Source organism: Pongo abelii, chromosome 21 (genome assembly GCF_028885655.2).
Source record: "Pongo abelii isolate AG06213 chromosome 21, NHGRI_mPonAbe1-v2.0_pri, whole genome shotgun sequence".
Taxonomy (NCBI): Eukaryota; Metazoa; Chordata; class Mammalia; order Primates; family Hominidae; genus Pongo; species Pongo abelii.
In genome coordinates, this window is record NC_072006.2 from 7,906,017 (window position 1) to 7,912,653 (window position 6,637).

The following is a 6,637-nucleotide window of genomic DNA, read 5'->3' on the forward strand; positions in this document are numbered from 1 at the left end:
AGGTATTTCTACTGCTAATCAGAAACTGGAAGTTACTGAAAACAGAGCTCAGAGACACAGGACCCACTGAGTCACATTGCATCTGAGTTTCACAGAGGTCAAGGGTTGAGGAATGATCCTGACTTAATCCTAAAAGGTAACAGTCACTCAGAAAGTGAGAGGAGAGAGCTAGATAGGATATAGATTAGAGAAAAGAGAGAATGAAAGGAAAAGAAGACAGGCAAAATGGCAGCTCGTAAAAGTATATCCCACATTCTATCTCCTTTATTTGTCAAAACAAACAACAAAAAGGATTGGTTTCCAGAGTTCTAAGGTTGCTATAATGCCTAAAGATACAAGGGTTAAGTTTTGGCTACAGGAAAATGTTTGTATCTATTTGAAGATTAACCCCCTCCCCCCTGCACACACACACTCTAGAGGGTGAGAGAGACCAACGGACATCCAGCCAACCTTCTTGTCCCTGGGCCTGCAGAAGCATCAGGGCGCCTGGTGCGGGGCTGTGGCTGGAGGCTGATTAGAGGAAGGAGGCTCTCTAACCAGCTCAGGTCCTGCAGAGATTGTGAGGGCTCTTCTGGAAAACAGGGACGGGGCAGCACCACCAGCATGACACAGAAGGAAGAAAGCACAGGTAGTTCTGAAAACTCCACCGAAGGGTTGGGGGCTGGAGAGTCTGCACTGTCTGCTTTCAGGAAGTGACCCAACACCCCAAAGTCAGAAACTGGGGTACACCAGGTGAAGCTGTAGAGAAAGGGACACCACGGTCCCCTCCTGTGAGAAGCAACCTATAACTCTGCTGGTTATAAGTAAGCAATAACCCTGCTGAGGGGCTCATGGGCCCTGAAAGAGCACAAGATGTTGTCTTTTTCCCTGGAACTAAGACTTGTATTCATGGAATAGGTGGTAGAGTGTGAGTTGAGCAAAAATACTTCCTAAATTCCCAAATGAGTTCAGACCTCATTAGCAGAGTTCTGTGTGATACATTAGCTTTGTGTTAGAGGAGAGATGTTAACCCTAAAAGCATTGACTTCACACTATGCTTGCAAACCGAAGGACAGAACTTAGAGACAAATGGTACCAAAGGGCTCAAACCTGAAAACAAGACAACCGAACTCTGGTTAATTTAAAGAGAAAAGAAGTACAGGACAGATATTAGGTGGCTTTAGAAAGACCCAAATATATAAAACCACATCAAATATTAAGGGAGGATGCTATGTCAATTAGGATAAGGCTTCACAGCAGGTGAGAGAAAAACAAAGTAACCATGGCTTAAATAAGGTAGAAGCTTATTGCTCTCTCATTAAAAAACAGAAGTTGATAGTCCCAGGTGAGTACAAGATCTGGGTTTCCTCAGTCTCACTGCTCCATATTTCTCTTGAAGTAATTTCCATTTCGTGGTCTAAGATGACTGTACAAGCTCTAGCCATCACATTCTTATTTCAGCTAGCAAAAAAACAGGGAGTGAGAAAGGGCTTCCCAGAAGTTAAAGATACCATTTCTCTTTACATCCCATTGACCAGAACATAGTCATATGGCCACAATTAGTTGCATGAGCTGATGGTGGAAATCACCTTTATTGGCAGAGCACAGTGGCTCATGCCTGTAATCCCAGTACTTTGGGAGGCCAAGGCTGGTGGATCAGTTGGGGTCAGAATTTCGAGACCAGCCTGTCCAACATGGTGAAACCCTGTCTCTACTGAAAACACAAAAATTAGCCAGGCATGGTGGTATGTGCCTATAATCCCAGCTACTCAGGAGGCTGAGGCATGAGAATCGTTTGAACCCAGGAGGAGGTGAAGGTTTCCATGAGCTGAGATCATGCCCCTACACTGCAGCCTGGGTGACAGAATAAGACCCTGTCTCCAAAACAATAAAAAGAGATCGTCTTTATCCAGAATAGTCATGTGCCCCACATTAAAAAAAAAAAAAAAAAAAGGATTTTATGACAGATAAAGAAGATGCTGAAAAGAAAATTAGCAGTTTCATCCTCAGAGGCCTAAACCACATGAATCCTGATGACAATTGTCGAAATTCTTACAGCTAGTGTGGTAGACCAGAAACCCTCTGAAGCCTACTGCCTTTCTAGGTAAGAGGTGATTGTTGCTTGGATCCAAGGGGAGAAACGCTCTAGGACGTTCCAGAATTCTGGCCCCAGAAGCATCTAAAACCCTCATTAGCACTGCAAGGTAAACATAATCCTTCCTCTGTCTGCCTAGGCCTGGTGCCTTGAAGCCTCAGCCTGAGCACAGGGACTTGGTGTGTTTTCTTCACCACTTGATCCTCGGCTTCTAGCCCAGGGCCTGGCACACACAGTGAGCTCTCAAAGACATGCTTGTGAAACTGATGAATGACTGCTACATTCAACTCCCTCCCATATAAATGCATAACTATTTTTCACATGTATGTTAATATTAAAAAGTAGTGTTTAATTCACATCTTTTCTTTTCATGTGTATTTTACTAGGGAATGTCGAAGTGTGTGTAGAGACAGGAGAGGCAGCAGTCAGATTCTTGGGCTAGACTGCTCAGGTTTGACTCCCTAATTGGCTGCATGCTAGCTGTGACCTTAAGCAAGGTACTTACTTAACTTCCCCATGCCTTCGTTTCTTCATTGTAAAATATGATCATAACGGTACTGTTGCTCACAGGGTTGCCATGAAGAATTAATGAGTCAACATTTATATTATGGAAATTGTGCATGTGTATCACTTAAAATAGTGATTGGCACAGAGTGTTGAATAAAACAAAATATTAAAAGTACAAGTACCCTTTTGCAAAGTCACTTTTTAATGTCTTAAAGAGACTCTCCTCCTGAGCAGAGCGAAAAGCTGCAACCTAGCCTAGATGACTTCCAATTTGACAGCTTTTTAGGTCCAAGCATTTCTTAAAAGTGCTGTACTCCCAAGAGTGAGTCAGTTCGTCATCTTCAAAGGCAGTTTGTGCTGCATCTCCTGGGTGTCCAGACCTAGCTTAAAGAGATACGGGTTGTTCTAAGAGAAAAGACACACCCCCACCCTCTTTTCTTGGCTAAGGAACCCAGTGCAGGCACTGACTGTATTTCTCTCTCCAACTCTTCCACCTGCCAACTCGCTTGCTTCATAGCATCTCAGCAGCTGACCATATTGCAAACAGATCAGTTTCCTTTGATGCCCTGGACCAGACGAGGTCCATATGAAGTTCTCAAACAAAGCTTTTGCTTTGTTTCTAAACAACTTAAGAAGATTTCAAAGAGGAAGACGTGCTCTATTTTCTCAGGCTCCCTTTTCCTGCTCGAACAGAAAGAAAAGCCCAAGACCTAGGGAGGGACCCAGTGATACAGACAGACAGACTTTGAGAAGGAGACAGGACAAGGAATAGCTGCAAAGCTTAGATTACTTCCTAAAGGATGGGGGTGGGATATGTGATCTTTATCTAATCAGACAGTCTACTCAGGAAGTCCCTGAGATCAAAGCAAGGGGCTTTTTATTTAGCACTGTGTCAACTTGAAAACAGTCCTGGCAAAGCCACAGATCTGGATAAGCTCACACCTCTCCCCACCCCCGCTGCCCTGACCTGTCTCTCAGCATCTGAACTCTCTTAACATTCCATTTAGAATAAAATCCTGGGTTAAAAAGAGTCCCTGGGATTACTGTAGGAAGAGACAACATTTGACAAAGCAAGGCAGAAAACACCACAGTCCTTCCTGACTTCCCAGAACAATTGGGTGCATACTCTAGGGGAAGACACCACCCAGGCATTGTGTCACAGCATCTCGGAGGAAAAATAGGAACTAAGAGCAATCAGACCACAACATGGAATGAGGAGGGCAAGAGAACAGAGCTACAGTCCCCAAATATTACTTGGCACAAAGAATAAGAGAGTCGGTAGGGTTGGGGTATGTTCTTGTAAAGCAGGAGAAACACATTGAAGAAATGTGTTGAAGAAAAGACAGGGGCTTGAGAAGTCTAGGGAGTGGTCCAAAGGAAGGGAGGTCACTTACTGGAAACACAATGACTCAAGTGGAGCAAGGCAAGAAAGTTGGAATCACACTGCAAAGGTAGAAAGAGCTCATCTTCCTGGATAAAAGACTATTGAACCACGGTTCCCACAACCCAGTGTGTTACCAAAGAGAAAGAACTCAGAACTATTCCCTTCCCAATGTAACTTATATCCTACCAAATCCAGTATCTACCAAAAAACAGACAAATGCTTCACTATGATACTATTCATATGAAACTACGTTTTCTTGGTCATTTACTTTGTTAGGCAATATATAGTATCTCATTTAATCTTTATAACTACCATATGACTATATTTCTCATTTGATAATCTGCATTTATTCCTTTAGACCTGATTTTTCTTATACATACCATGGACTACTCCCAGAGTTAATTACTAAAAGAATTTTCTTAAATGAGAGTGTTTAGCATTTATCTTGGAAAAAAAGCCTTCTTCAACCCCAGAATTTTGAAATGAAGGCTTCTTTATGGAAGAATAAACTAACCAACAGAAAATCCTTGGTTTATTCTTTCATAAATAAATGGGACAAAATATTTTTGGTCTCCTCTGACCAAAAACATTGTTAATAGCCTGAATGATAAGAAATGCATTCTTTCTTGTGAGTCTTTCTGAGTCTCTATTTAGTTAGTTGCTTTTAGGGTGTGTGCTTCTCTAAGAAATGTTATCTGTCTGCCTTCCTATAAGGACAACAACTTGCAGTGGTGTGAAATTATTATAAGTCAAGAAGTATTTGCAGTAATTGCTTGGTGCCCTATAAAAACTCACTGTAACTTTCAGGTACTATCCCTGGGACCTAGCTGTGAAATCAACTTTCATAACCCTCACGAATGCTTGCGTACCTGTTTACAACAAGTGGCTGTTTACAAAGCATGTCCCCATGGGTTGTCTTTGACTTTCACAGCCCCACCTCACAGGTAAGGGAACTGAAGATGACAGCAAGGAATCAATTAGCTTAAAAATTCACAGAGAATTGTAGGGAACAATTGCCTTGCTAGCTGCAAGATATAACTAAATGTGAGGTGTGCTTTTTAAATATGACTTCCAGCTCCAGAACTTGTGCAGCTTAAAAGTGATAGGCAGTACCCAAAGATGCAGAAAAGAGGCTCTTGTCCACATTTTAGGCAGGGGTGTAGAATTTAAATTTACATCCTTACCTCTCACTGAAAACTAACAGGTCTTAGTTGTGATTAGATGAGAGACTTTTGGAAGAAGCTAAGTTTCAGTTGGCTTTAATTATGCCTTAATCATGCTCATCTATTTCAAATATTAAGGAAGCTTGCACTGGAATGGGTAGAAAGGGCCAGAAAATGAAAAACAAAATGATGCCTACAAAGTGTCTTCACATGGCTTTCAATTTTCCAGGCATAATCTCTTCTTGAGGTTGGTGTCAAGCCAGGTGTCAGGAACAGCACCTAGCACCACTACAGAAAGCACCTACTAAACAAATTATTAGATATTATATACATTCGAAGCCGGACGCACCCTTAGAAATAACCTAGTTTAAGTTTCTTATTTTCTGGATGAGAAAATTAAACCCCAGGAAGGCAAAGAGACTTGCTCATGCAGCTGAAGAAAAATACAAGGATCCCTAGCTTTGAAGACCACATTTTAACACCATCTGATCAGAAAATAATTTGTTTCTTTTCTGCTTCTTATCCTGTTAGTGCAGCTATTTCTCTATTGCTGCCTCAAAGAAACAAATCAGAATGTTTCTGTTTATTTTATAGGTGGTGTTCCAACCAGGGAGCTCCTGGATGCAAGGAACAGAGAGCCACTCAACCTAAGTGACCACCAGAGGGTGCCCACAGGACAGCCCAACAAATGGGGTGAGGTGGGGGGATGGCCCTGGAGTGTCTCCCTTCTCACGGGAAACATATGTGGTATCACAACTGAGACTGTTATCTTTTGTTCCCATCAAGAAGTTAGAGGTCTCAGGTCTCTTCTGAAATGTGAGGTTGCACACCTGTATTGGGGAAGAAAATCTGCAACATGTGCCAACCTCGTGCTTAAGATGTATTTGTTTCGAACTCTTGCATGCTTGCTCTTCTGGTATCTGTCTCCATAAATAAAATGGGAAGAAATATGTCACTTTGATTTCCACACAGGCAGAAGAGAGTTGTGATTAGATGTCATGAGAGGGTCCACAGTTTCTGCTACAGGAAAGGTGATAGGGGGATTATAATATTCACCTTTCCCCAACTTGTTTCTTGGAACAGTTACCTAGTTGTCCCCAGAGACTCAATAATGGGTTTAGACAACAACCCTGTGTTCCCTTCGGAAGACGAAACTCCTTTCAGAAGAAAGCCAGATCCAGAATAATCAATTAATTCCACCTATATCAAAACTGTGACATGTGGGTAATATCCATTCATTCCTTCCCTTTGATAAACTAGGTTCATCCATTTGACCCTGATTTTTCTTACATGCCAGTAATTACTCCGAGAACTGACTCTTAACAGAAAAATTTTTCAAGTAGAATATTTGACACACACTTTAAAAGAAAACATTGTTCTTTAATCCCAGCATTTCAAAATGGAGGCTTCCTTATGAATGTAGAACACCAATACACACGTCTACCATCAAAAAAGTGGTACCTACAAAGAGGTAGTCCTATCTTACTACCTCTTTATAGTCACATCTTC

General features: G+C 41.8%; 1 long non-coding RNA gene across 1 annotated transcript; it reads left to right on the top strand.

Moving 5' to 3' along the window:
- Nucleotides 1-261: 261 nt before the first annotated feature.
- On the top strand, nucleotides 262-6,192 carry LOC129052184 (uncharacterized). The gene is made up of 4 exons (XR_008517074.2): nucleotides 262-628; nucleotides 2,461-2,571; nucleotides 4,773-4,909; nucleotides 5,723-6,192. It is a non-coding gene; the product is annotated as an uncharacterized LOC129052184 (long non-coding RNA).
- Nucleotides 6,193-6,637: the final 445 nt, after the last annotated feature.